Here is a 27368-nt window from a genome sequence, read left to right on the forward strand (position 1 = left end):
CTAGTGCCACTGTACCAGCAAATCCTGCAATTCCAGCATCTTGCTGGGAAGAGATGCTGCCAAAAAGGACTTTATCCCTTGGGGGGGAAATCTTTGCTAAAGACCAAGCTAAGACCTGCACAACCCATTTAGCTCCTCAGTTTAGGTGTGCTGTGGTTTTCAGAGAGGTGGTCAAGCCCCTTCATTCACACTTGCCAACACCAGTCACTGGAAAAGACACCCATAAATCTCCCCTTGGGTCAGGGGAAAGCCAGGCCCACACCACTGGACACAGATGAAGTAGCAGCTTGCCTCAAACATGTTGGGGTTTTCCAGTGTTTTCTTCCCCATATCCTATTAATAATTAACACAACTGCAATGAGACCGGCTTTTAAGAGGCTTCACTGCCATGGGCTGTGTTACAGTCCCTCTTTCAGGAGCAAAGGTTTGTCTGTTACCACTGGAAACAAGGTAGGCTCCTGTCTCAGCCAGGGATGCCGTCCTCATGGGAACCTGATTCTGTGTCCCCACTGGGCTGAGCTGATCCATCACACTGCCAGAGCCAAGGTGCCAGAGCCCTGCCAAGGCAGCCCACCCTCTGCTCCTTCCCAAAATTCCATCCTATGCTAGAGACAACTCACTGGGCCATTTTGAACCCTCCACGTTCTTCTCAACACTGACCTGGTGTGAGCTTACCAGGCAGGAGGACAAGCTAATATTCTCCCTCAAGATAGGATTTGGAGGTCAAAGGACAGAGTTTGGGGGTCGTGGGTGGTCTCTGCTCACTGATGAAGATCCCCATCCCCTGGCACCTGCAAAACAGCAAGTGAGCAAAGCCAGAGCAGCACATTTTAGGCCACTAGTGCTTTCCAGGATCTCCCTTTCCAAAGAGCTCCTTGCAGATCATCCAGCTCCCAGCTGCCCATGCTGTGACAGGCTGGGGACACAACTCCAGGCTATCCAGGAAGGAAAGACAAGGTTTCAAGCTGTCCCCAAAGCCTAGGATTTGGATCGAGTGATCTCCGTGCCTCCAAACACCCTGCTCGGGAGAGAAGCAAACAGAAAACAGGGGATGTGATAAAAGCAAAGCCCTCGGCCCAGCCAGCCCTGTCTCCCAGCAGTCCCGCCCCCACCCGGGGCTGGGGCCCCACTGGCCCCACACAGAGCGGCCACACCGGCCCGGCTGGTTGGGGGAGGCAGAGCAGGGCCTGCAGCAGCCCTGGCAGTAAACAGCTTCCACATGCTCGAGGGGCCGAGGCGGCACCGTGGGCTGCAGCCCCTCCTGGGACAGGGTCCTGTGAGCCCCCCGCTGTCCCTGGGGGTGTGGGTAGCCCGAGGTGCCCATCCCACAGCTGTGCCACAGCTCCAGTGGTGCTGCAGGACCCCTAGGCCAGCAAACACCCACTGTAAGTGTGGGCGCCAGTGCTGGCAACCCCCCTCGAATCTCACTTTAACTGGATCCCCAGTTTTCCTCATCCCACGCTGTCTGCATCCCTCCAGGCCATCATGCCATGCTTCTCCTTCATTGAGGACCTGTTCAAACCCATACCAGCGTCTCCCCCCACAGCAACACTGTCCTGACCCTCCCTTGTCCTCTGTCCTCTCAAATTAGGGATTGGGAAAGTGTTTCAGCCCCCAGCCCTGAGGCAGAGGGGGATCAGTGCTCTGCAGAGCCTGCAGCTATGAGGATGTCTGGGACACAGCGCCCAACAAGATCCCAGTGCTATTCCATCCTGGTTGGGACTGTCTCAGCCCACAGCCTCTGGGGATTATAAACCCCCTTTAGAGGCAGAGAGCAGGCAGGGCTCCAGCTCGCTGGCATCCCGGTGGGTTTACGAGGAGATTTTTAGCAGCACCAGGAACAGTCCCCGGATTAGAGCTCCAGGCTTCAAAAGGAGCTGCCGAGCGCGAGAGCCGAGGGCTGGAGTCGCTGCGGCTGAAAAGGGAATGCTGCACATTATAAATAGCTGCTCACTGGCAGCACATCTGTTTCAGACAGCGGCTCGGGAAGGCTGTGCGTGTTCTGGTTTGGCTATTTTGGGGGAAAGAGATTTGAAACTCACTCATTATTATTGTTCACCCAAGAGATGCGAATGATGCCTGTTTCTCCTTTCCCTTTTCAAAATGGAAAGCAAAACGAGGTGAGTTTCAAAGCACACGGTGGTGTAAGGTTCTCTGGGAACTGCAGCTCTCGCTGGGAAATGGTAAAAGCACTCCAGTGACACCTGGATCATTGGGTAGTGCCACAAAACAAGGCTGGCCATGGGATAGGGAGAGCACAGCTCTTGTCACTGCTTAGCCATAAGCCACCTTTCAGCTATGGGGGTGGGAGGGAAGATAGGCAGCTGCAGGCAGCAATGAGGCCAAGGGCGGGTGTTGAGGTGAGGCTGTGAGTGACACTCCCCAAAACAGTGTGGGCTCACCTGCACCCACCAGATTGGACTGCCTCATGGCCCTGTTGATCCCACCATGTACCCCCATGGCTCTGGTCCATCTCTGCACCACAAGAGATGCTGGACCCGCCCTAGGACCAACAACAGTGCAGAGGAGCAAGGCCTGGTGTCAGGATGAAGGCCACAGCCCCAAGAATGGTCTGGAACCACCAGGGCAGGGGACCAAGGGGTGTCCCAAGCCGGGCTGCCCCATCCCTCGAAGGGCTGATATCCCACAAGAGCCCACACCAAGGAGATGTGGGGTGCTGCTGAAGCAAGTGTGCCTGGGGGTGAGCAGAGGAGGACGAAGAAGCGTCCAAAGTCCAGCAGCGTTGGAGCAGCCCCGCGGTGCCCAGCCCGGCCCAGGCGCTCCCGTACAGCCCAGCAACGGCTCATTAATCACTCGGCACCACGGCGGGATGGAGGCCCTCGCCGACCGCCGCCAATCCCCGCGCCGTTACCACAGAAACAACCCTCACCCTGCGCAGGCTTCAAAGGGTTTTGTGCGTGTGCCTGTGTGTGCTGCTCCGTCTCCCCCCTCCCCTTGTTGTTTTTTGTGTGCGCGTACGCAAGAAAGAGTTGGGTTTTTACTTCTTTCCCGGGAAGCATTTGGCATCCGGGCTCAGATCGTGTGAAAAGCGAGGGCAGGATAGACGGACAGATAGACAAACAGATGACCCAGGAGAATCAGCCACGATAGCCCAAAGGCTGGGGGGTCTTCTGAAAGGAGAAGGGGAAGGGTTGGGGGGCACGGAGGTGGCTGTGGTGCTAACGAGTCAAAAATAAATATTTATATGGGTAGAGTTTTAAAACCCTATTTTGCATCGTTATAATAAATTATTCATCTGCCTGTTTCTCTCTGCCTGCCTCTCATGGTAGGGAGCTGTGAAAGGGGATGATGCTGCAGGGTGAGTGAAGGGGGTCATGGCTGACCAGGACCCTGGACCCCTCCAGCACCCCAGGGAGAGGAGGCAGGGAGGTTTGGGGAGAGAAGCAGGGACGGCACAGATGCGACTGGACCCCGACACAATCATGGCAGTGCCAGATGGGGAAGGGTGAGGAGAGGTGGGTGCTGGGAGCAGGGGGCTGCAGGTGCCCAACATAGCTGCTCATGCGCTTGTTTTGGATGGATGTGAGTTTCCCTAATTTTTGTTTTGGCAAAGACAGCAGTTTGGCTGATGCCCTGCAGCGTCCTGCTGAGGAGGTGAGGATGGAGAGCTCTGCAAGGAGTCCTGCTTCCCTGACTGCCCCAAATCCCCAGCTTCCTGCATGTCCTGGTGCCCCACCGAGGGTGGGCACATACCTGCAGGCAGTGGTACAGCTGCCATCCCTCCTGCCCACACTCTCACAGCCAGCCCAAGAGCTGAGCCAAAGGGAGCCCCACACCGCCAGCTGAGACAGTGCTTCCAGGAGCCGTCGGTACCTTCCCATCTCCACCTGTGCACTGACAAGTGCCCAACGCATCCCTCTGCAAAGCTGGCAGTGGCTTCCCATCAAGAGCAGCACCTCTGAGCCTGTCCCCTTGACCCTTCTGGTTTGATCAGTTTTGGTTTGTTTTGATCAGTTTTGCATGTCCCAGTGCTCTGATGGCAGCTGCCATTGCCTCCACCAGTGTATGGGGTTTGAAAGAGCCACCAAGCACCAAGGAAAGGTCTGGGGAGGAGAGCCTTGCCCTGACTACTTCCAGGCTCGCTGCAATTGCATTTGCCAGAACTGCTGTAACAGAGACAAAAAACAAGGATAGAGAAAGGCATGAGCCTGGCTGAGCAAGCCACAAAAAGCCCCTTCCCTAGCTGGAGGCTTCCAGCATATGGAAGGGGAGGTCAGAGGCCTGAAGAGGATGAAAAATTATCTTCTGGATCACCCCATATCCCTTGACTCCCAGCCTCTCCTGACAGCTGCTCATCTCCCCTGCCCCTCCAGTGACTCCCCAGCAGCCTCCTCTGGTGCTACACCCCCAGCATATCTGAATATGAAACCTAAATCTCCCTTGCGCTATAGTTTAAGCCCATAATTTCTTGTCCTACCCACTGTAGGACATGGAGAATCGTTTATTCCTATCCTGTTTGCAGCAGCCACTGACATATTTTTGAAGGCTGTTATCACATTTCACCTTCAGTCTTAGACCTTTTCATGAAAGATGGAACAGAAACACGAGTTTGTGATGGGGAGGAAGGACAGAATAACAAAGAGGTTTTTCTGGATCACACGTAGAAACCAGGAAAGCCAGTGGAAAGGCAGGGAGCCAAGGAATGGGCAAGGAGAAGCCTGTAACACCCTGAAGGATCTTCAGTGCCACCAGCCAAGCCCAGAACACAAAGGGAGATGTTGGAGACAGCAGGGAGGAAAAGTTAGGACACACCTGGACAAAATGGGCCTGGGATTCCCATGCAGGGTGATGTGGCAGTACCCAAAAGGGGTGTTAGGACTTGGCTGCAGGCAGGAGAGAAGCCAGCTCGACTTATTTTTGATGGTACCAGTATGAATGGCAGGTAATGTGCCAGCTTGGTCCTAAGATGCAAACAGGACAAGAGACATGAACAATGGACACACAACAGTGTGTTCCAATGTGTTTACCATGCCTTTGCACGGCTGCACGTGTCAAAAGTACTTACAAGAAGGAGATAATCTAATTTGATAAGGGACAGGGTAGAGGAATAACACTGTGGGCACAGATATCAGGAGCAGAAAACAAAGGAGAGACTTCGGCAGGCATCTGCTACAGACCCCCAGGACTGGAGGAGAGAAAGAAAGAACAAAAAGATTCCTGAACCAGCTATCAAAGAGCTCACAAACACAGGATATTTGTACTCAGGGGGCACTTTAACCACCCAGACATCTGTTGGGCGACACACACATCAAAACATAGTCAGAATGGTTCCTTCGTTATGTAGAGGACAATTTACAGATGAAGGAAGTAGAAAGGCTCCACGAATCTACTCGCCAATAAAAAGGCACTGTTCAAAAAGCGACAGTAATAGGGAAAGTTTCTAGCCTGTGATCACAAGCACAAACCCACCAGAGTGAGGACACGGCGGCACAAGACACTTCACAGCAACCATGCTGGAAGAGGAACTGAGGGACAGCCAGGAGCAGCAGGGCAGGAGCTGTGCTCGTGCCCTACAACAGCGTGGCTGTTGATAAGGGACAGGATAAACCTCCCAAATGTGATGGAAAGAAAAGAAGCAGAAAGAACAGCCGTTTGCATCAGAGACAGCCCTGAATGGGGGCTGTGGACCCAGTGAGCAGGGAAGGCTGTGATCCCACCTGGGCTGGCAGCTACAGCGTGTCTCAACTTTGCCAAAGGCAGGCTTTTCTCAGATTCTCGGGGAGGTAAAGGCAGGAGCAGGCAGCTTGTGGAGCTCATCTCCAAACAGCAAGAATTCCCACGCCTGCTGCATGAAGAAAACCCACTCTTGCACACCACCACAGGAGCTGAGCACCTCTGAACACCAGGGCACTCCTTGGTCCCTCTAACTCTGTGCCAAAAGCAAAGACAAGATCTGAGTTCCACAAACCAAAGCTCCAGCACAGGGTCAGTGCACTGCTGTGGTTCCCCCACGGAGGGACTTTTCCATGCTAACCCATTGAAAGGAGTTTCACAACATCCAGCACAAAGAGACACAGAACACTCTTACACAACTTGGAGATGCAAAAGTCAACAGATCTGACAAGTCCTACCACAGCAGAGGGGGTTTCCCAGCATGCAAAGCCCTTTGGCTCCTAGAAACAAAAGTAACTTTGTCTATGAACTCCTGGAAGAGGTTGGAAAAGATCTGGCTTCAACCTAATTACCCATGCTCCATGGAGAGAGCCAGGCATGTGGAGGGCACGGGCAGCAGGAGTCTGCCCACGGCTACCCCTGCCCTGGGGTATGTGGCCCCCAGCTCTGGGGCAGCCTTCCTGCTCCGCACCCTCCATCCCCCACCAGCCACGGCAGCTTGGTCAGGCTTTGGCACTCCATAATGGGCTCCAAGACTAGCCAGGTTTGAAAGGTGTTTTGTGTTTAAAGATTAAAACAGTGAACGACTCGAAGCGCCTAAAATACACCTGAAAATCTGGCTCTTTGACCAGATTTAAAGTTTCACTGCAGGAGGTGGGAAGCAGCATGAGCATCCATTTCCCCTCCAGAGTCATCTGGGAAATGAAGGGATGTGTCATCCTCTGCTTCCCACACCAAGAGCAAGGACTTCCTCAGCCTTCACAGTTACCTCCAAGCAGATGCAAAACTGGAGATCTGCAACTTCAAACAGCCTAATTAAAAAAAACTACCATCACTGGGGACAGGAAAAGCTCCCCTACTTCTGGCCACGTTTCTAAAGGTGCTTCCCACATTTTGGCCTTAGCTGGAGCACAGTTTCCCGTTTCACTTATAAAAATGCAACTCTTGGTATACAAGTGTCCAGGGTCCACAGGTGCTGGTTTTGAAGTGCTTTGGAAAAATACAGCTATTAAAATAGGAAGAAAAAGAAAGTAGCAGCAGCCATACACTACCTCCCTCCTTGTAGGGAACTACCCTGGACATCCTGCTCCTTATTTATTAAAATAAAAAAAAACAAACAACCCAACATCACTTTCCAGGCCTGAAACACTGATTCAGTTATGACATGTGTCTATTTATCAGGAGAAAAGCTGAATATTTCCGCTATCACAAGATTATTGCCAGTGCTTAGATTTTTTTTCCCTAACCTCCAGCTAAAATCCTTTGAAAATGGAACGGCATACGAAATACGCTTCCTGACTCTCAGAGTTGGAGCCCGCCCCCCCTTTCTCCCAATAAACAATTTTGCATATATTTAAACCTCCTTTCTCTGGTTTCCCAACTCCTCCACCCTCCCCAGCAAAGAAATTACAAAAATCCGTCATTTCTCTCTTTTCCCCTTGCACCTCCATCTATCAGCGTTTCAAAGGCAGTAAAAAAAAGCCGAGCAGAGCAGGAGATGGGCAGCAGTAATGGGAATGTGCTCCTGACTGTGCAAACCCACACAGAGAGTGAGGACAGGAGAGACTGCATTTGCATACATATTAAACGAGAGCAGTAAAAAATGCAGACGTGCAAACCATTTGGACATGGCTCGGCTCGGCGATGCGCCCTGCAAGGGAATCAATCTTCTGCGTTCTTAAAGGGAAAAACCTGTTACGGAGGGGAAAGCAAAGCCCAGAGACGCCCGCCCGCAAACACTGTCAAGGTTTTGGGACAGTCTGACCTTCGCGGCCGTGCAAAGGCTGCCGTGAAGGAGGGTGAGATCCCAGAGATGTCCAGCTGCTGCCCCTGCCGTGGTTCCAGCCAGGCAGACTGGTACCTTTGGACCTCTTCCCATCATCACCAATAGGAGAAGAGCTGGTGAGACCCCCAACCCCAGCCATGCTTGTGCTTGAGTTGAAGCAAGATATTCTGACATCAATCAAGCTCTCAGGTGAGGGCAGCACAGCAACATCCCTGAAACAGCCTGAGCTGGGCTCCGTGGAAGAAGTAAGTGGTGCCTGGATGTGCTGAAGTAGCCCATCCTCTGCATCCCAGTACCTTCCCTGACTGAGCAGTGAGTGTTGAGTGAACGTCCCTGTTTAGCTCAGGATGATCCCAGTTATGGGGAATTCCAGAAAGCAAGGCCAAGCTCCAGGCCAAGGTCAACCTGGAGGGCATGACTCCCCAAAATGGCTCTAGTCCAAAGTTTTTGAGTGTCTCTTTTCTGGCTCCATGGATCTTCACTTGCACCCTACCACTGCTGCTTGACTGACCCACAGCACTGCACACACAAGCTTCTCCCATAGTCAGGTTCTACCTTGCCCTGGAATGACCCAACCCAACCTCACCTTCACTTGTCCCAATGCCCTGGTTAAGGATGTTCCCAAGATAAGATGTCACACCCAAGACAACAAGTAAGTACAGTGGAGCTTACATAGTAGATCATTCCGAAGTGTCTGCAAGGATATGGATCTAACGAGGCAAATCACGCAGGCAAACCTACTGATTTCAAAGTCTTCAGGTTCAGATGCATAAAAAGTGCAAAATCAGTAACTTTTATATTGCCACTCAAGGAACCACAAAGATAAAAGCAATATTCTGGGAGTGAAGATGCCATGAATATTTCTCATCTGCACTTATAAGGGATATTTGGGACCAATGGCTTGATTCTGCATTAGCCTTGTTCAAATGAGATAATTTACATTCCCTGCCAGCTGAAAACAGGCTGTCAAGGTATTTACTTGTGTCAGGTTTCACTTCCCAGCCACAGCACTAAAACCCACTAGGTGCACATGGAGAGTGGAGGTCCAGGACCAGGAATGGCAAGGAGGGGATCCAGTGTGGACACCCTGGCACGGTCCAAGCCCACAAAGTGTAAGTGTTCTGCAGCGAGGCACGCTAGGATGTATCAGCAGCTGCAGCTTTGCATCACATTCTCTCAGCTTCTCCCTGCAAGGGTCCATTCTGGAAAACCAGGAGCTTGCAAGGCTCAGCTGTCCATCCCTGAAGATCCCAAGGCTGCAGACAAACAACTGGACATACCTGCCCACCGAGCCTCACTGTCCTGCAGGGTTTGGCTCCTCTGCTCCTGTGGGAAATGCTGTCTGGAGCCTGCCTTCTCCTCCCCTGTCCAGCTATCCCCTGCTATGGCCAGATCTAATCTAACCACCTGCTTCTTCGTGGCTGACTCACCCTCACCTGCCTTTGCACCTACAGCCCAAAGGACATGCAGGGGAACATGCTGCCAGATCTTCCCCACCAACCTCCACAAATATCCCTTTTGCCAAGTCTAGCGAGCCCAGGATAGCAAGGCAGTGCTCAGTTGTCTTCTGCTTCCTACCACCCTCCAGCTCCTCTAAACCAGGCAGTCCTGGGGTGGGAAGGCAAACAAAACAGGCTTCCCAGTAGCCTTTCCAAAGTGGATTCTTTGGTGTCTCTTAAGGGTTGAGTTCCCATGCAGCTATCGAGTGCTCAACTCTCTCTTTACCCACCCACCCATTTTCACAAGGCTTGTGGGAGCCACACAAGAGCTCTTTCCTTCAGCCAAATGTAATTGGAACTCGTTGCTGGGTAAAAAACAGGGGGAGGCGGGAACAAATGGAGAGAGAGAAAAGGAGAGACACGTATGCACACATGCACAGGCTGGATCACAGAGGCCCTATTCCCTTAAAGAAAGAGGGGAAAAAAGAGAAAAACAAAGTAAGACTACAGTGGCAATGTGCACCAGCTGAGCTGTTGACTTGCTGGTGTGCTGCACAGTTCCACCCCTCCGCCTCAGCTGCCGGGGATTTACAGGCACAAACAATCTGGGGCGGGCTGGTTCATCTGTACACGGGGGTTTCTACAGCTCCCTGCACAACACCAGCTCTCCTCCCAACAGCAAGTCACAATTTGGAAACATTTGGGGCTGTTAATTATATTCGGATTGAATTTTTTTGCAATAGCAGTGCCCCTGTGAAAGGGCAGTGGGTGAGAATCTCACAGAGGGAACTCGGGGATTTCCACCCAGAAACTGTCCCCCTGCCTTGCCAGAGAAACATGAAGGCAAAAGAAAGTGGCATTTGACAAAACAACAGAAAAACAACTTATTGAATAGCTGTCACTGGACAAGTATAAATATATTAGTGACTGTGTCAATATTAAGCTCATATCAAAGGCGATCAATTTGATAATTGCCTGTGCAGAGAAAGAAAAAAACCACAATCAAGTCTATTGCCACTGGCATCTGAAACTCCTCCCTTGGTTAAATCTATTTCCTTTTTAACTTAATTTGAGTTAATAGGAAAGTTATGGTGTAACCATAACCCAAAATCACGCCCCCCCTTTTATTCCTTTTTTGACTGATCTTATTTTGGCATTGGCCTGAGAGCCTCAAGCAACCAAGGGCTTTATTTGCCAGTTTGGAAAAGTTTAAGAGACGGTAGAGAAATGGAAATTGTTTTGCTGAAAAACTTGTCCACGAGCTTCCCCAGTGACACTGAGTGTGCCACCTCCCACATGTACCACGTCCTCCTGCAGGACACGCATCCCAGCAGTAGTCAGCGATGTCAAACTCACCCCGCAAATGGCCCCAAATGACATTTTTAGAGAGGCTCTGTTATCTGAGACTACAAAATTAGCACCATATAACAGCCTTGGTCTGCAGGACTGCTCCTGCCAATGTCAATGGCGGTGCTGTAGAAGATCAAAGTCAAAGCACAGTCCTTCAGCAACAGCAAACATTTTGGATGGTGGGAGAATGTGGGGGGAGCACAGCAAAGCCAGCAGCAATCCCTGCCCTGGGCAGAAGAAGCCCCACTGAACCCCAAAAAGCACCAGAGCGAAAAATCATTCCTGCCATTTGCTTAAATTGGGCAACTCATGCACAGTTCTTCAGGAATATCCAAGAGATTTATCTAGAAAATCAGCTCTAAAAGCACTGTCCTTCTGCCAAAGAGTTAACAGCCCTGAGAGCAAAGCGGAGGCCTCGCTCTTGCTGTGGGATTTCTCCCAGTGACACCACGTTCCCACTTGGAGACAAGTTTCTTTGTTTGCTTTTCCCCAGTTATATAAGGGACATAAATTTTTGTTGCAGAGAGAACTCCAGGCAATCTGCATCTCCCTCAAAGTCTGCATCTCCCTCCAAGACTTCTCACTATGTTTCAGCTTGAATACTACTGCTGTTGCTGCAGTTTTCCAGCTCCTGTGTCTGCACTAAACCCTCTCCCCTGCCCCAGGAAGCAAGAGCTTGCTCGAAACTCAGCTCCCCATCAGGTGTAATCCCACGGGATCAGCCAAAGCACTTTGCCACCCTCCCATCCCCCGCCCGTGGCATCGTGAAGGCGAAGACATGAGCACAGACAAGCTACAAAACCTTGGACCAGCACAAAGACGTATCCAGGGACTCTCCCCTGTGCAAGAGCGTCTCGGTGGAGCCCAGGCTGCTGCCTTGCAGCTCGACTCTTTTCCGACTGGAATCCTTCAGCCCCTGGCTTTGCTCTCCCAGCAGGACCCTGATCCCCAGCCCCATCACTCAGCACTGAAGGAGCGAGCCAGGGGAGGCTGTGCCGGGAATTTCGCAGCGCTGGGGCGAGGGCTGGCTGCTCTTGGCCGGCCAGCACCGCATTGCACACATACCAGCAAACCTCAGCCCGGCAGCCCCGGAAGGGCAACAGGCAGCCAGCAGCAGCTCCCAGGCCAGCGAGGAAGCCTTAACCCCTTCCCTGCCGTAGCCAAGAGGCTTCTCAAGAGTCCAGAGGCAGTGGGAGAGAGGAATCCACTCTAAGACCAAGCATCTGAATGCAGCACCACTCCCTCCCTAAAAAAAAAACCCCAGCAAAACCCTAAAAAATCCCTGGGAATGCAGTCCTCCTCTTCCCCTTCCCATGGCCTGATGGAGAGGCAGGGGACCATCCTCAGCCCTGGCCAAAAGCCATCGGAGCTCCCAGCAGCCAGCACAGCCCCAGGCACCGCACAGCTGGATGTCCCCTGCCATTCACAGCCCCATGTCCTGGATGATGGTCTCAGCAGGGTCCTGTGGGGGACCCCGGGACAGCCACAGCCTGGCAAGGCTTATTCTGCACCCCAGAGAAGGGAAATGTTGAGTCCTTCATTCACACCATTTAGAATCATGGTGCCGAGGAGGGTTTCTCATCAACACCAGCAGAGGAGAAATCTCTTGGGGTGAGGTTTGGCTGCCAGGTCCATCAGCATGAATTCCCCATGACTCAGAGGCAGGACTTGGCTCATGGGTGCTTGCACCCATCAAGAGCCAGCGACAACCTTGAGTGCCCAGAGGAAGCCCAGCAGTCCTGCCTCCCCCCAGCCCCTTTCTCAGCCTGGTTCCTCCTGATCTCCTGATCTCTTGAAGAGATCTGGCCTCTGCTCTCCCACACAAGGCACTGTCGGTCCCTGAGAGCCAGGGCAGGAGGAGGTGGCACAGCACCTCCAGAGCTGGTACCAGCACACCTCACCTCTGAAAAAACAGTAACCAGGTGTTACATCGACCCATGTGAATGGACTAAAAATGCCTGTGCTACCACTCTTGGAAATCAGCTTGGTCTGAGAAGTCTCCAGACAGTTGCAACAGCTTAAAAGTCCCATTTATGGATCCAACAGGACAGCAAACACTTTTTTTTTTTTAATTGGATTAAGTGGAAAAACCAGACAAAGCCCTTCCCAGCACAGGTAGGATCACTGAAACCCAGGGCTGAGCCCGCGGCTTTGGCAGGCAGAGAGAACAGAGGCTCAGGGGCAGGGGGGGTCAGCCAGCCCCAGTCCAGGCTGCCCTCCCAGTGGAGATTGGATCTCCCACACAGATACTCAGCCCTGCTTGGCTCCCTCCAGCACCAGTCCCATTAGATCAGGCCCAACAGGATTAACCACATATCACAGCACCAGCGGAAGGCAGATTTACCTTTTAAAAAGAAACACACACACCAAAGTCCATTTTAAAGGAACTGCCTCGGTTCAAAAGTTGCTTCCAAATTTAGGTTTGCTAAAATTAAGATTTCATATTTTTAATAAAATAGAATTAGACCCTTTATGATAGATTAATAATCAAAGGCCCACAGAAATGTTGCCATAAATGAAGTTTTTTAATTCCAAAGGAAACCATTTGTTTAAAAGAAGCAAGTGTTCCCCTGCAGAGCTGGAACTTCAGTAATTGCAGCATGATGATAGAAAATGGGGCTGGAAAGCAAAAATAACTTAAAACTATTCTAAACAACCATGACGCTGAGTCATCTGTTTCAAAGTCCAAATGGAGCTGTCCCAGTGACAGGGCCCACAGAAAATGCTAAGGTGCATAGTTAAAAGGGGAGGGGAGAAACAAAAACAAACAGTAAAAATAGTACAAATTCCTTCAGATACTACTTGTGACAAAAGATGAAAGCTGGGATTTTCACCTTCTTTCCAGCTTCTCAACTGCACTGAAGCTCAGGGTTTTATCACACCAGGCACCCCTAACACAACAGTACAACGGATGTAAAACCAACACCAAATACTGGAGTTTAGTGTTCCTCTAAATCAAGTTAAGGAAAAATAAAAGCACCCTCTCCCCAGCTGGTATCAGCCAGTGTAACCCCACAAAGAACAGGGGAAGGAAAGGCCAAACCCAGATCTCTCAATCTTTTGTACTCCAGCCTCCCTTGTATACACTGCTATCACATTGCAAAGTGTGTAAGTCACTGTATGAATGGCAAGGTGCCACCAGCATAAATACATTCGTATCTGGACAAAGGATCAGTCTGCATGTCAGGATCTTCATTAAAAATGAGCTTGTAAGCACTTCCCCTTATTCTTTTGGTTCGTTTCCACAAAAACAAAAATGTATCATTGCGTCAAAGGATGCCCAACACGAGACTGGACCGAGCACTTGGTGCTTCAGACCAAGTCAGCTGTGCTTCCACAGCACTCCATCTTTCCCAGGCTCACCAAGGTGTGGGTTTAAAGTACTGGTATTTGATTCTGGTAGCTAGCTTGATCTAATGATGGGTACATCTAATGATGGGTAGAGCACGTACTCATTCCAAGAGAGACAGAGCTTGGCAGACCTTGTCTTATCCGACACACCAAGTCCTTTATGCCCTACTACCAAGACTAATTTAAACCTAGTTTCAGGTAGATATGGGCACACCACACCACAGGGCTTACCCACATCGAGTTTACAATGTGGCATTTGACTGGAATTCACCTTGAACCAGCACGCCGTGGAAGGTGGTGTTTCCAGAGCTGCATCATGAGCGGTGCATCCCTCTGTGTGTGAGCAGCCACAGGCAGAGCAGAGCAGGAGCCTCCTCCTCTGTCCCCCCGTGCCCTGGGGCAATGTGGGGCTCCAGGGACAATTCAATCCCCTCAGGATTTCACAAACAATCGACAAAAGCAGGAACCCAGGAAGGAGGTGACAAAATGATGGTAAAGCCTGTGGGAACAAGCAGCCTGTTACGACAGAGGGACAAGTGACAGGGACAAACCTTTCCTCATGCATGCTCAACAAAGGCCTGATGGAAAGCTGGTGGTCATCCCCACTGTCAGCACGTCCCTCTCCAACAACTGCTTCAGACTTCCCTTCTCCTCCTGCAAAAGATCCAACTGCCTTAAATTCTGCCTTGTGCTGCTGTAACGAGAGAGGGCTCTTGCTTGCTGCTTACTGATGAGGAACCAACATCCAAAAAAAAGAAGAGCATGGATCAAAGGCAGTCAGGGAGAGGGAGAAGGGAGAGGCCATAGCTTTTATCAGGCCAACTGACAGAGCCGGAAAAACAACAGCCTGAATTTTGGGCACAGCTGGCTTTCTTTAAGGTCTGTCTATGTTGCAGGAAGGAGAAGCCTGTAGTTAAAACAGGGTGTTCAATTTTTTTTTCCCTAGGCTGCACCCTGAGTTAAAAACACCACTGGCAGAAGGGCTGGAAAAAAGCAATGAGTTCAAACAGAAAGGCATCCAGGAGGGGAATTTCCAAAAAGGTGGGGAAGAAACCATCAAAGCAAGATTTCCAAAGAGGTTGGTGTTCTTTGGGAAGGGAAAGTTTTCCAAGATCTGACTCCAGGACAACTTCAAGACAATGATATCGTCTATGTGTGAAGCTGCCTCAGTCTACACTCCTCAAACACAGATCCAGGGAGGCAGGAAGCAGCTGGATTTCAGAACTAAGCACAATGGGAGAACTGAACCTCATGTCCCTTTTACACCACACTCTCATTGTGGAGAAATCATAAAGCAAATCATCCCCTGAGCTAATGTAATGACTATTTTAACTCTTTTTTTTGTCAGCAAGAAAGGGACTCAACACATGGAGAGCCAAACCTTGCACCTTGATCACCATAATTTGATCCTCCACCTCCCCAGAGCCAGGCAGGAAGCCTGGGAGCTTCATCCCAGGTCATTGCTGGAGCATGCAAGTACCTTCCACATCTCATGTTACAGCATCCTTCAGGCTTTGTGCAGTCTCCAGCAGTGCTGCCTTTGGGGGCCAGGTACCTGCTGGGTCTAATGCCTGGCTGAGGAGATGAAGGTCCCTTCGTTTGATGAAAGAGCAAAAGAGGATGAGTTGTTCCCTAATGATAAGCACGCTGTAGGTTTGCCCAGACTCTGCTCCCTCTCATGCCTAAAGTACATCCTAGGATGTCACCAATTCTCAGGTCTCACAGTCTCCAAGGTGCTTGTCCTCTGACTGCCCCAAGAAACAAGGCAGCATTTATTTGTCTTTCGCAGATGGGTCACTAGAGGCAGAGAGACAAAGCCCCAGCTTCCCTCTACATAAACTCCTCAAAGCACCAGGTTTGAGGATTTCATGGTGTTCAGGCACCTGAAATTGGATCCAGTGTCACACAGAGCAAAGACCCAACTTCAAAATCCCAGAATCTGGGCCAGAAGCCCTGACCACTGTCCACCTTTGCCACATCCTGGCCAGCTGCGATTGCTCTCCTAGGTTTCATCCCAGTCTTCATGCTCTGGACTGCCTCAGAGGAGCCTCTGTACTGCTGACAGAACAAAATTCATCCTTTGATGCCATTGGCACTTACTCCATTAGTTGCTTTGAAGATTAGGGCCAGAGCCTTAAATTGGATTCAGAAGCTGATGAGCAGCCAATGGAGCAGCTTGAGCTCCTGGTGGCCCAGCCCTCTGGGGAGGTGAGTGGTCATGCTCTGCATCACCTGGTCCCACCACACTTTTTCTGCTTTCAGCTTCTGCTGCACGGCACGGAAGCACAGCCAGCTTGAGCCAAGCCATGACTTCAGTACAGTGGACGAGATTGTCCCCAAGCTGGATAGAGGGAAGGGCAAGTAATTTTGGCAAGAGGGAAAAAGGCAGTAATTTTGGAAACAAGCATTGCCTGGCCAACATGGCTAGCAAAGAGGCTGGAAAAATTTGGATTCTCCAAACTACACCCACGGTTCAAGGCAGCATGGTGACAACAGAGAGCAAAATGTCACCGCAGGCTTCAAAGCCTTGTGTTTTCCAGCCCCCTTCCCCTCCATCCTCAGCTGGACTAAGCTGCTCATACCTGCAGCCCACAGCAGCAGCAGCAGCTCTACTGGTTGTGCCAGCTGGGAATGAGAAATGTGCCTGTGGCATCTCCATCTCCCCTCCTGGTGCGGAGGCCCTCTCTTCCCATCACACAGTGCTGCCTGACCAGTGGGTGATGGGCAGCAGCAAGAGGGGGAAGCAGGCAGCACGTAAGCCAGGAGCATCAGGAACATCGACAGGAGCCCAGAGTGGGAGCACACAGTTTTGTTTTGGCATGGTTTTGTTCCTCTGTGTGTTTTTCACCGGAGCAGTTCTGATGCACAAAGGAACCATCTTTGCTGTGTCTGTTCAATTTCAGCACTAAATGGTGCCTGCAGAGTTCTGCATGCAGAGCTCAAGCTCTAGACACTCAACAAAACATCCATCCCCCAACCACATCCCCTCCTTGGCCCTCCATGGAGCAGCACACCTGGATTGCACCCACACCCACCACCCAACAGCGCAGCATCCCCCAGGATGGGGGTCCCTTTGCCCAAATTCCTTCAATGCCTTTGGAGACTGGCAACTCAAAGGATGCTAAGAAAGGAGGAATATGGACCACGAAAAGCCACAGCTCCTCTCCCCAGTCAAGTTGAATCCCCAAGAGAGGAAGGAGATCCACACACGCCAAACTTCCTTCCAAAGCATCTCCCTCCTCCAGGAGGCAGGGCACAGGGGCAGCAAGACACTCTGTGCCGTGAAGTGACACACATCGAAATAACATGTGGCTCACTCACAGCAACTCTATTAATTTAAGTTAATTTCCTGCAGTTCTGTCTTAGTTTTCCAGCAGATTCAGGACTTAAAGGTTAAAGCGTAACCTTGTCTCAGTAGCTTGCTATTCGCTCCATGCAAATGTCTACCTACAGCCTGGTAATTACATGCATTTCCACAGAGCCAATCCGCCGTCAGCCTGACAGATACTGATCTTCCCGTTTTATTTTTAGCTCTGTGCTTCCCCCTCTAGATGCAAAAAAAAATTCTGTTTGTTCCATCTTTTGCTGCAGCCTCTTTTTTCCCTGGCTCACCAGCCAGCTCCCGGCTCAGCCGGGCTGGAGCAGGGAGCAGCACGGGACTGCAGGCTGGGCAGGCAGTGGGCTCCTGCTGGGTGTCCTGCACGGGTCCCCACCACGGTGACAGTGGGCAGCCACCTCCTTTGGGGTCACCCAGGGAATTTGTCATCTCCAGCAGCAAGGGGTGTTTAAATAGGAAACTGAAGTGAGATATAAACGATCCTTTTCAGGGGAGCTGGACACTTTTTCTTGGGGACATCTCCAGGTCACACACATCCAACCGAGAGAAAAGGAGTCAAATCTGGCGAAATTCAGCCCATGTGCCTGTGGCTCTGCAAGTGCAGGATTTATCATCTCGCAGAAGTAAGTGACTTCCCCCGTTAGCCACCCCTTGGGGCCACCCAGAAAGGAGGCAGTGCCAGAAGGGCAGGCACTGGAGGCAGGTCACCCACACGAAGACAAGGCTCAGTTGAATTGCCAGCCCCTAAAATGGGCACACATGAGACTAAATGCATCTGGTGGCACTGAGGCCAATGTGCTGTTCTCCTTCATGAGTGGCTCCTGTGGCTCTGGGGAGGAGGCAAGGTGTGCAAACCACTAGAAATCAGTGTCCTCCAGAATTTTAACTCTATGGGGCAACCCCCCACCAAAGAGTGGCCCAAAAGGGCGATTGTAAATCATGAGACTTGGAAGAAAAGGGGATCAGGTGGTTCTTTCTTGCCTTTCCTTTTGGAAGGAGTCTAGGAATGGGGATGGATTAGGCCTTTAGGGTGAGGTCTGCATGCCTCTCTCCCACCCTCTCTCTCACAAATGCATATTATAGATTTAAACCAGAACAGATTAATAGAAACTTTACTCACATGAAGGGGGAAGAAAGTCACTGAGCCTCAGAAGTGACATGAGGAAAGCACTGGCAGTTGGCACTCCAGCACACAGGGCGAACCCACTGTGCCCAGCCTTGACTGTGGACCACAGGGTGCAGCTCGGGGACATTAAGTGGGTGAAAAGCGTCTGCACAGACAAGAGAAAGAAAACCTGCATGCAGGGAAGGCACATTAAAAATGTATTAGGAATTTTTCTAGATTAAATAGCTGAAGTGAAAGAGGAAAGAGGAGCAGGGATGGGATTAAGTAGAAGGAAGGGCCAACCTGCATGAGACTCCAGTAAAAGCCAGTAGAGCTGGAGCTGATGCATCTCCCCAGCACTATGGATACTTCTCCAGTGCTCATCCCTGCATTGGCTACCTCAGCCACACGGGAATCAGAATTGTGTCTCCTACCTGCAGAGAAAGGATTGGTTGTCTTGTTACTCTTCCGAGGATCCTCCTAGTCCCAACGTCATTAAAAAATAATAATCAAGAAATTATCCCTACATGGTTTTACATTTCCAAGGGAATCTCTTCAAACCTCATCAGTAGTTCCCCTCCTTCAAATTTTGTAACAAATAAAGCATACAACTCTGGGAAGATGCTTATCCAACATTCTTCAAACATTTTCAACAGGTATTTTGGGGCAGTTAGTAGGAACAGGGATTTTAGAGAGATCTGGGCTACACTGTCCCAGTTTTCCCCTCCCACAGCTCCTAAGCTGAAGGTCAATCTAACACACAACCAGGAGATCAGGAGCCATCCCAGCAAGTGACAGAGATCACAAAGCAGGGAGTGGGGAGGGAAAGGTCCTTATCCCCATTGCAGAATGATAGGCAAGGAACAGAGATTTTGTTATTCACTTAACAGCCCACAAGCTAGGAATCAAACTCAGATCCCAAAATCCTATCCTTCTGCACCAAAATAAATAAACCAACCAGCCAGCCAGCCTGCCTCGCATCAAGGAGGAGTTGGGGAACTCCAAGGGAGCTTTCCCACCCTCTGCACAGCTGCAAGCCCTGGCTGAGCTCCGCAAGAACCAATTCCTCTAAAAACAACAAGTTTAGCCAAAGGAATTCAGGGCAAGCAAAGAGAAAAAGGCTGAAGCAAACCTACCCCTTTACCATATTCCTGCAAAACACCTTTAATCTGTGATCTTCGCATAATTGTGTTTAAAACAACTCAAACCTGGCACTGCCAGCCTGTCATTGGAGAGTCACTCTCCTGCTGCTGGCTCGTTTGCTGGGATTTTTAACTGTTATTCAGTCACCATTTTCCTTTGTGTGATTCAGTCCTACTGCTCCCACCTTCACTTGAAATTTTAAAGGCTGGATACCTCCAAATCCCTTTCTTTGCATTTACACCCTTCCTTTCTAGAGAACAGCAACAGTCTCTGCCATGCATCATTTCACCAAAGACTGCACTCAAGGCTGCAGTTGGTCTCTTGCATCCTGGACATCTCTGCAAAGTAACCAGCACAATCCAAGGCTTTAACTCCTATAGTCTTTCCTCCTGCACTTATTCATCAGGCTCCAAGTCATTGCAGTGCTTTACTCCAAATCTCTTCCCAGTGGGTTTACACTTGACTGTCATCGTAGTGCCCAGACTTGAGCACTGGAAAAGTGCTGTGAGCACAAGCAAGAGAGAAGGAACCAGGGTAATGTCTCCAGGGCTGTCTGACACGTGGCCTCAGCATCTGTTGCCCCAAAAATATCAAATGGGAGATCTTGCCCTTACGCAAGATGCACACAACAGAAGGTTTTAGCCTTTCTGTGACCACAGCTGGCTCAGGAGATGGGTCCCCAACAACACCAGTTAGACCAGTGCTCTCCATTCCTGTGGTGACATTTATTCCAAGACTTCCAGTTCTTCAGCTGTCCTGCAAGAAGCTCTTTTCCTCTGGATCTCTGTTGCAATTACATCCACTTGGCATTTTCCTTGTGGCATGGTTATTTCTGCCCTCTTACAGAAAATCTTCCCAGGCTTTCTCTGTAGTTCTTTCCTCTTTGACTTCACTTTGTGCATCTAATGAAAACATTCAAGATGATGTGGGAGGGGGATGTAAACAGTGACATGGACCATCCTGAGAAAATTCCCACAGTGGAGAATGTGACCCTTGGATGATGCTGGGTGCTCCCACCATTCAGCTACCTCTGCTCACCTACATCTTTCATTTACAGGAACTCCCTGCAGCTTTCATTCCATGGCTGTGTATCTCCAGTGAGACGCGCGGAGACACTGGGCAGAACTGGAATATTGTGTCCATTAAGTTCCTTTGGGCTGCTCTGACCCCCAGTAAGCACTCCCATGGGCCATGCCATGCTTCTTCCCACAATCCTGCCACCTCCAACAGCTCAGACAACACAGGAGAAAAATTTTAACTTCAGGAGCATTGCTGGGAGTGTGAAACAGCACTTCTCCCCCCATGCCAGCCCTGCTCTTTCTACCATGTGGACAGATGGAAATTGCCCAGCTCAGCCTATTTTTCTACCTCAACCTCCCTTGCCCCAGGCTTTCCCACCCCATCCCACATTTCTCCTGTGTCCCAGGTGAGACACAAGCTCCCATCCTGCAGCAAGGACATCTCTGACCTGCCAGCACAACATCCCAGTGACAGCTACATGGACTCAACATGAGCCTTTCCTCTGACTTCAACAGCTGCTGGCTTCATTCCCCTATTCCTCATGGCCTCTCTATTTCCTCATGGGCTGCTCTTCTATTTGGGAGCCCATGATTGTATCTGACAAGGTCTCCTAATTGTCTCCACTGATTTTACCAGAGACTGATTTTAAAAGCAGCTCAGTAACTTAGTCACTTCAATATCATTGCTGGATTCAGCTCCCTCATTTATTAATGGGCGTACTTTTGCTCTTTCTCCCCTGATATGGTTGCAAAATCCCTTTTTATTTCTCTTAACCCCTTTGGCTAACATTAACAAGCAACAACTCAGTAATATTTGATATTATATGTGTATAAATAAAAGCAGGAAAAGATCTTATTCACTCCTGTTATAGCTACTAAAGCAGGCCTAGGGCTCTGGAATAGCAGCTTTACTGCATACGTTAAATATCTCCATTACTCTATTAATGCACAGTGTTGGAATTTTATTGGATGGTTTGGGTTATTTACCTTATAAAGCAACATGGGCATCACAAACCATGAAAAGAGGGTACTTAGTACTTTCTTCTTAAGTCTGCATCTCCGCAGTCCAAGTGAACACAAGACCACAAAAACAAAACCCCATGTGCTACATGTTCTTCCTTTCATGAGAGGTGGGGAGGGAGGGGCAGAGGGGAGACCAGCAGTTATCCAGACACCAAGTCCATCACATGTTGTTCCTCAGGAGGAATTTGGACAGACAATTTGCAAACAGCAAGCCCAGCCTGCTTTTCTGGCCATGGTGACACAGCCAGCAGGTGTGAAGCATGCTTCATTCAGCTCGAAAGAAGTTTTGGGGTACCCCATCCTCACAGCCCAAATCCACAGGTGACAGGAAAGAAGGGAAATAAAAAACCAAACAACTAATACCAAAAAGCACAGAAACAATTTCCAAGGGGGAATTTTGGTATTTGATATTTTCATTGACTTCTCAAACACAATTCAAATAATGCCTTAAACTGTCAGTAAAATTGTAATACCCAGGACCACTTAGCAAAGTGCCCAAAAACCCCACTTCCAAAGGTCTTTGAAAGAATTAAAATAATCTGGATAACTCAACTCAGCCCCAATGAGAGGCCACCTTCCCTCTGCAGGCTGCACTTTTATTTTCCTGCCTTTAAATTGCTGCTTCAAATTCTCCACAGCTTGGACTCTCAGAGACTGACTCCAGTTCCCTGCAGAGAGACAACCAGTGAAACACAGGAGATAACTCAAAAAAGCTGCCCCAGGGTTCTGTCCCCAAATCTCAGTGTTGAAGTGAGGGAGGAAACGCCAAGAGCCAAAACCAGGCACATGTGGCTCAACATCTGCCTCAGTTTCCCCCACTCCAGCCAGCGCTCATCCCCAGGGGGCAAAAGGGATGAGAGGGTGGCTGGTATGAGGTGTCTTCCACCAGACAAAACCCTTCCCGTGGGCTGAGAAGGCAGAGTGGCCATGTGAGGGGAAAGGATGCTCAGATCCCACCTCTGCCAGGCACACAGTGGCCAGGCAGGGAAGGATCCGGGTGACACAGCTGCCGGATGAAATCCTGCCGAGCTCCACAGCATTGGGTGATTGGGAGTAAGCTGAGGTCACTCCCAGCAGGGCTGAGGTGATGGGTGACAATGACATCCCTGACTTCACCCCTGCCAACACTTTCCACTCACTTTTTGCACAAAACAGGGAGAGTCCAGACTTTTCCCATCATCCTCTTCCTCCCTTCTTTAAGTGCAAAAATTCCCACCGCCACCTCTATTTAAACCCAGCCCAGTCCAAGCAGGGGGCGAGGTCCTCTGGGGTGGGTTTTCTGTCTGGGGGCTGTGATTTTAGGCAGCAGCAGGGAGGCAGAAGCACCTGCTGGCAGCCACCCCCGAGCCTGCACGAGGCTGCCCGCAGACCGCAGGCAGCGGAGGAGAGGGAGGGCGGGCGAGCAGGCTCCCCTTGCAAAGTCTGTCCTGTGCTGTCTAATAACACAAGGTGTCATTGTATACCCAAATCAGTGCCTGGAGCTTTATTTATAACAACTGAAACACAAAACCCAGCAGGCCAGAAACGGCAAAGGGAGCGAGAGACCAGGGAGGGCAGGGACTCAGCCGGGCAAAATCTCCCTATTTAGCAGGATTTGCCTTGAGATTTTCAAATCGGATTGAGGCTGGGGTGGGGGGGGGTGGACCCGAGGGGCCACGGGAGGAGGAAAAAAAGATGAAAGGAAGGGAAGAGGGAGCTGGCAGAGCAGCGATGCCTCCCCGGCTGCGGCAAGGCGACGGGGCTGTCTCCCTGCACGGAGCGATGGGGGTGCTTTGCTTGCAGCCCCCGCCAGCCAGCAAAGGGAGGTGGGGGGAGGCTCCAGCTCCCCTGGGACTCTCTGGCTTCTACAGCAACTCTCTTTTAAAGGTTATTTGTGGCTCGTTAGCCACTCCTCATCCCAGGAAGAGCTTTGCAGCTCAACTGCTGGCTCCAGTGGACTCCCTCTTGCACTGAAATAGGCTGTACCTGCGAACTTGGCAGGAGCCATCCCAAAGGGACTCGCCCAGCCCGGCAGGCAGCGGTCCCAGCGCGCTACCTCAGGTGTGGCTCCTATCAAACCCAATGCCAGCGGCTTGCACGACCCCGCACCTGCGAGAGGCTGAGGACCCCGAACTCTTGCTGAACTCAGTGGGAGCAGAGGCAGCTCAGCAGCGAAAGGTCGCAGCCCTACACTTACAGCATCGGGAGAGTGCTCTCCTCGGGTGGGTCCAGATGTTATCACCACCGCTGCCACCCCCGGCAGCTTGTTCATCTGCTCCCTTGTGCCGGAGGCTCCCGCTGCCGGCACAGCGCCGGTGGAACAGCTCTCGCACTCTCCTCCGAGGCTCCTGGGCAAAGGCTGGCAGCTCTCCCTAAACCCCCTTTCCCCAGCAGCTGGAAGGAAGCTGCTGCCAGACTTTGTGCTGAAGCGGCTGAAGTGGGAGCATTCACGTCCCGTTCTTCTGACACACCGTGGAGGTGGTAAGCAGCAGCAGGAGGGAAATAATAAACAGCTGGAGGGGATGAAGGGGGAGGTAACGTCTCAAGGAGTTGCAGCTAGGGATGCCGTTTGGTGTTCACCTCCCCTGCAGACAGATATTTAAATCTCCAGGTGCAAAAGCCACTGAAAGTTCAGCCTGAGTCAGAGCTCCAAAATTTGACCCACTAACATGCAACAGAATGGGCCCCTTAAAAGATAAAGCCAAATTCTGAGTCTGTCTTGCACTGAGGCCACTTTGGTCCAGCTTTGCTGAAGACAGTGGGAGCCAAACCATGTTCCCTGCAAACAAACTAGAGCCAAACTATGAAAGCAAATTCATAATCCATAAAGGAAACTGCTCCCATTATCTTGACCAGGGCTTTAGAATCTTTCTTTCCTCCCACTCTACCCCAGTATTGGTCTCAGATGTTTTCCAACTCGTCATTTGAAGAGGGAAAACAAAACAACACCAAACCCACAAGGCACAGGGGGAAGAGGCTTTCGTGTTCCTTCGCTAGTGAGCGCTTGCCCAGCTGCACCCACCGCCCTCAGCCCCCAAAGCCTACCTGCAGAATTACATTTGCAAAACTGTTGCCCAGGAAATGTGCAACTAAAATCTGTGAAATAAGCATGCCTGGAATCAGACGTTCCCAGTGTAGTTAAACGACCGTGCCTTGAAATCTGCCTCCGCGTTTAGCCACGCTGCCATGTACGGAGCTACAAAACAAAACACTCGACTTGTTTCACATCCCAGCCTCGCCACTGGGACTCTTGTTCCCTGCAAATAGGGAGCCCAAACTCCTTCCCCGGAGGGTTTTAGGAGTGTGGCAGCAGGACAAACTGCAATTGGGGCCCTACCCTCACGTACAAAATCAGTGCAAAGGCTCAAGCGCAGGATATTGCCCGTGCAATGAACTGTAGCTGCTCAGGAAATAAAACCCAAGCAGAGGAAATAGAGAACCAAGGCACTGGAGTTCCCCATCTCTTCCGCCACGTGTGTCCGTTCGCAGGGCAGAGCTGGTGGGAACACAACCCCAGCTGCCTTGTTACAGCACAATGAAAACAAGAGCTTTTGTGGGGAACAGCAGGACCCAAGCGAATATCCACCCAGGTCTGTCCTGGGGAGGATGGAGCCTTCAAGGCAAACAAACCATGTCAGTCCCCCATGGAGCATCAACTGGGGGAAACCTGGGTCCCCTAAGCCCACACAAGGGCTAGAGACACCATCACTGGTTATTCCAGAAGACAGTTTGGAAAGCCTAAGCCCTGCTGGAAATTTCTGACATGTTATTTCACAAGGGTTTGTCCTATGCACTAGGTGGGCAGGATTTTTTTTTTTTAAAGATTTTTGTAGATGGGAAAGCATCTCTCCTTCCCCTCTCTGAGCTCACCATTCCAGTCCCACATCCCAGCAAAGAACATAAACTTCCTGCTTGCCTCTTTTCCCAGCAGCAAGCAAGTTTTCACTCTATTTTTCTTTCCTAGGGAGACTGAGCTGCATAGGCAGTTGGGCAGCAGAAAGGCAGGTCCTCACATGAAACCATAGCTCCACTGCAGTTCCCAGCCCCTCACTCGGAGTCCCCAGCACTGGGGGGAGAATTCAGGATCGGGAGACCCCTCTGAGCTCAGCTGCTTCCCAGGTTTCACACAGTACCTACACCTGAGACAAGACATTGCGGAATCCAGAGGGTGTTGCCTCCCCAAGACAATTAGGTTATGTTCGAACCACGACCTCGAGGAATCGGATTAATTACAGTGATGTCGAGCATGACTTTGTCTACAGGGACAAGTCATGTTTGACATTGCTGCCAGCCGGCTACAGGTCTGGAGGATGAGTGAAACTGGAACAGTCCCTCCCCGGGCTGGTTCATTGGCACACAGTCAGCGACAGGGCAGGTTTTAGGGAGAACAGTCTGTGTGAAAGCCTCAGCAAGCAAAACCCCACACCAGAGCATTCCCACACCGGGCTGAGAGAAGTCACATAGCACTGTCACACTGACACACACAATTAGAGGTGTTGGCCTGGTAGAAACCTGGGATCTTCCAGCAAGCAATGGCCACCAATGGCCAAAATCCATGGTTTTACAGAGCATCTAAACAGCAAATAACTTAAATTGTTGTTTTAACACATGAAAAAGTTCTCCTGGTAGAAAAACAACAGGTCTTGCACACAAAACAGCACGTTCCTCAGCCTGATCCATGGGTTTAACTTGCATGCAAATAGCTGATGTTATTTCTCATCTGATGATGTGTCCTGGCCATGGGAGGATTTCACAGTCAGGCCAGAGTCACAGATGGGCTTACAGGCTGGAACAAGGTCTCCCCAAAGGGTCAGCATTTCCCTAACCATCCTGCCTGCACCACCCTTACTCTGGGCTGCCTACCTCCACCCCCCAGGCAAGGCTCTGCCTCAAGAAATCTAAAACAGTAGAAAAAAAACCCAAACCCAAGCTGATCTCTGAGGCTAAAAAAGGGCTTTGAGGCAAAGGGGAATGGGGGGAGGTGGGGAAGGAATCTGAGGTTGCATCACTTGGAAATACCCGAGTGCTTCGGAGATGTATGTACATGTTCAGCTTCCTACCGTTTCTCTAGGAACCTACTTGGGAACAGCAAAGTGACACCAAAAGGATCACAATGACATTTGCCTGAAGCAGAAAAAAACAGCCTTGAATTTAACCCAAATGAGCCCATGTGAAAAATACTCCCTTGGAGCTGGGCACTTTGAGGTTTGGAACTCCAGGCAGACAAGTGGGGCGAGAGAGGTTTGAAACATAAATCAATCAAGAACTTTTGCCCTGTGCCTGGGCTGAAAACCAATACAGAGACAGTCTCCATTGTATTTCAAACCTTTCTCAGAACATGGAACTAAAACTGGGTTTCGTTTCCTTCAACAGAAGTCACCATGGCTCCTTCATGACAAGGAAAATAGATTGGAGGGAAAGTCTTACTTTCAGTAAAGCTTTTGTTCTTTCAGAAAACCAGGCTACTTTCTAGGCTGCTTTCCTGAAGATGGATACCCACATCCAGTTCCAAGATACTGTTCCACTGCCACCCAGGCAGGTGCGCTGAAACCCAAGGAAAGCACATGGACAGCATTGCAGGTGTGATCCCATTCAGGGAACATGATGCCCTGCAGGGAGTCCAGTTTCGACGTCATGCCAGGACACACCTCTTACAGGGACCAGTCTAGGTCCAGCTCAGCTGAGGAGACACAAGCCATCCAATGTGCTGGGCCAGGAGTGGACTTTGCCTGTCTCACCCAGCTCCAGTGGTGCAAAACACCTTGCTCACTGCCCAGCTGTGCCTTCTATCCCCTGCTCCCAGACAGACCTGGTTCTCCAGGGGCTCCCATCTGCAAGGGGCAAGGCAGGAGGAGGGAAAATATGAAAACTATGGGCCTGATGTTCCATTTCCACAGGCCACCGTGAGCCACTGATCCAGACTGGGAGTGGCCTGACTCGACGCCTGCAGCCGCAGGGAGATGATCCTCAGTGGGGCCGTTCC

At 50.7% G+C, this 27368-nt stretch overlaps 1 long non-coding RNA gene across 8 annotated transcripts in view; it reads right to left on the bottom strand.

The window, feature by feature from the left end:
• The window catches only part of LOC108449487, an 85238-nt gene extending 61570 nt beyond the window's left edge, over window positions 1-23668 (bottom strand). For 7 of the 8 annotated variants that reach the window (XR_001865644.1, XR_001865649.1, XR_001865643.1 and 4 more), the window contains exons 1-3: window positions 23583-23668; window positions 18525-18655; window positions 18237-18411 (exon numbers count right to left, since the gene is read on the bottom strand). This is a non-coding gene — a long non-coding RNA (uncharacterized LOC108449487). The remainder of the gene's footprint in view (window positions 1-18236; window positions 18412-18524; window positions 18656-23582) is intronic. The other variant, XR_001865646.1, reaches the window with a different exon arrangement.
• Window positions 23669-27368: the final 3700 nt, after the last annotated feature.

This window comes from Corvus brachyrhynchos, unplaced genomic scaffold (genome assembly GCF_000691975.1).
Source record: "Corvus brachyrhynchos isolate BGI_N302 unplaced genomic scaffold, ASM69197v1 scaffold59, whole genome shotgun sequence".
In the NCBI taxonomy this organism is placed as follows: Eukaryota; Metazoa; Chordata; class Aves; order Passeriformes; family Corvidae; genus Corvus; species Corvus brachyrhynchos.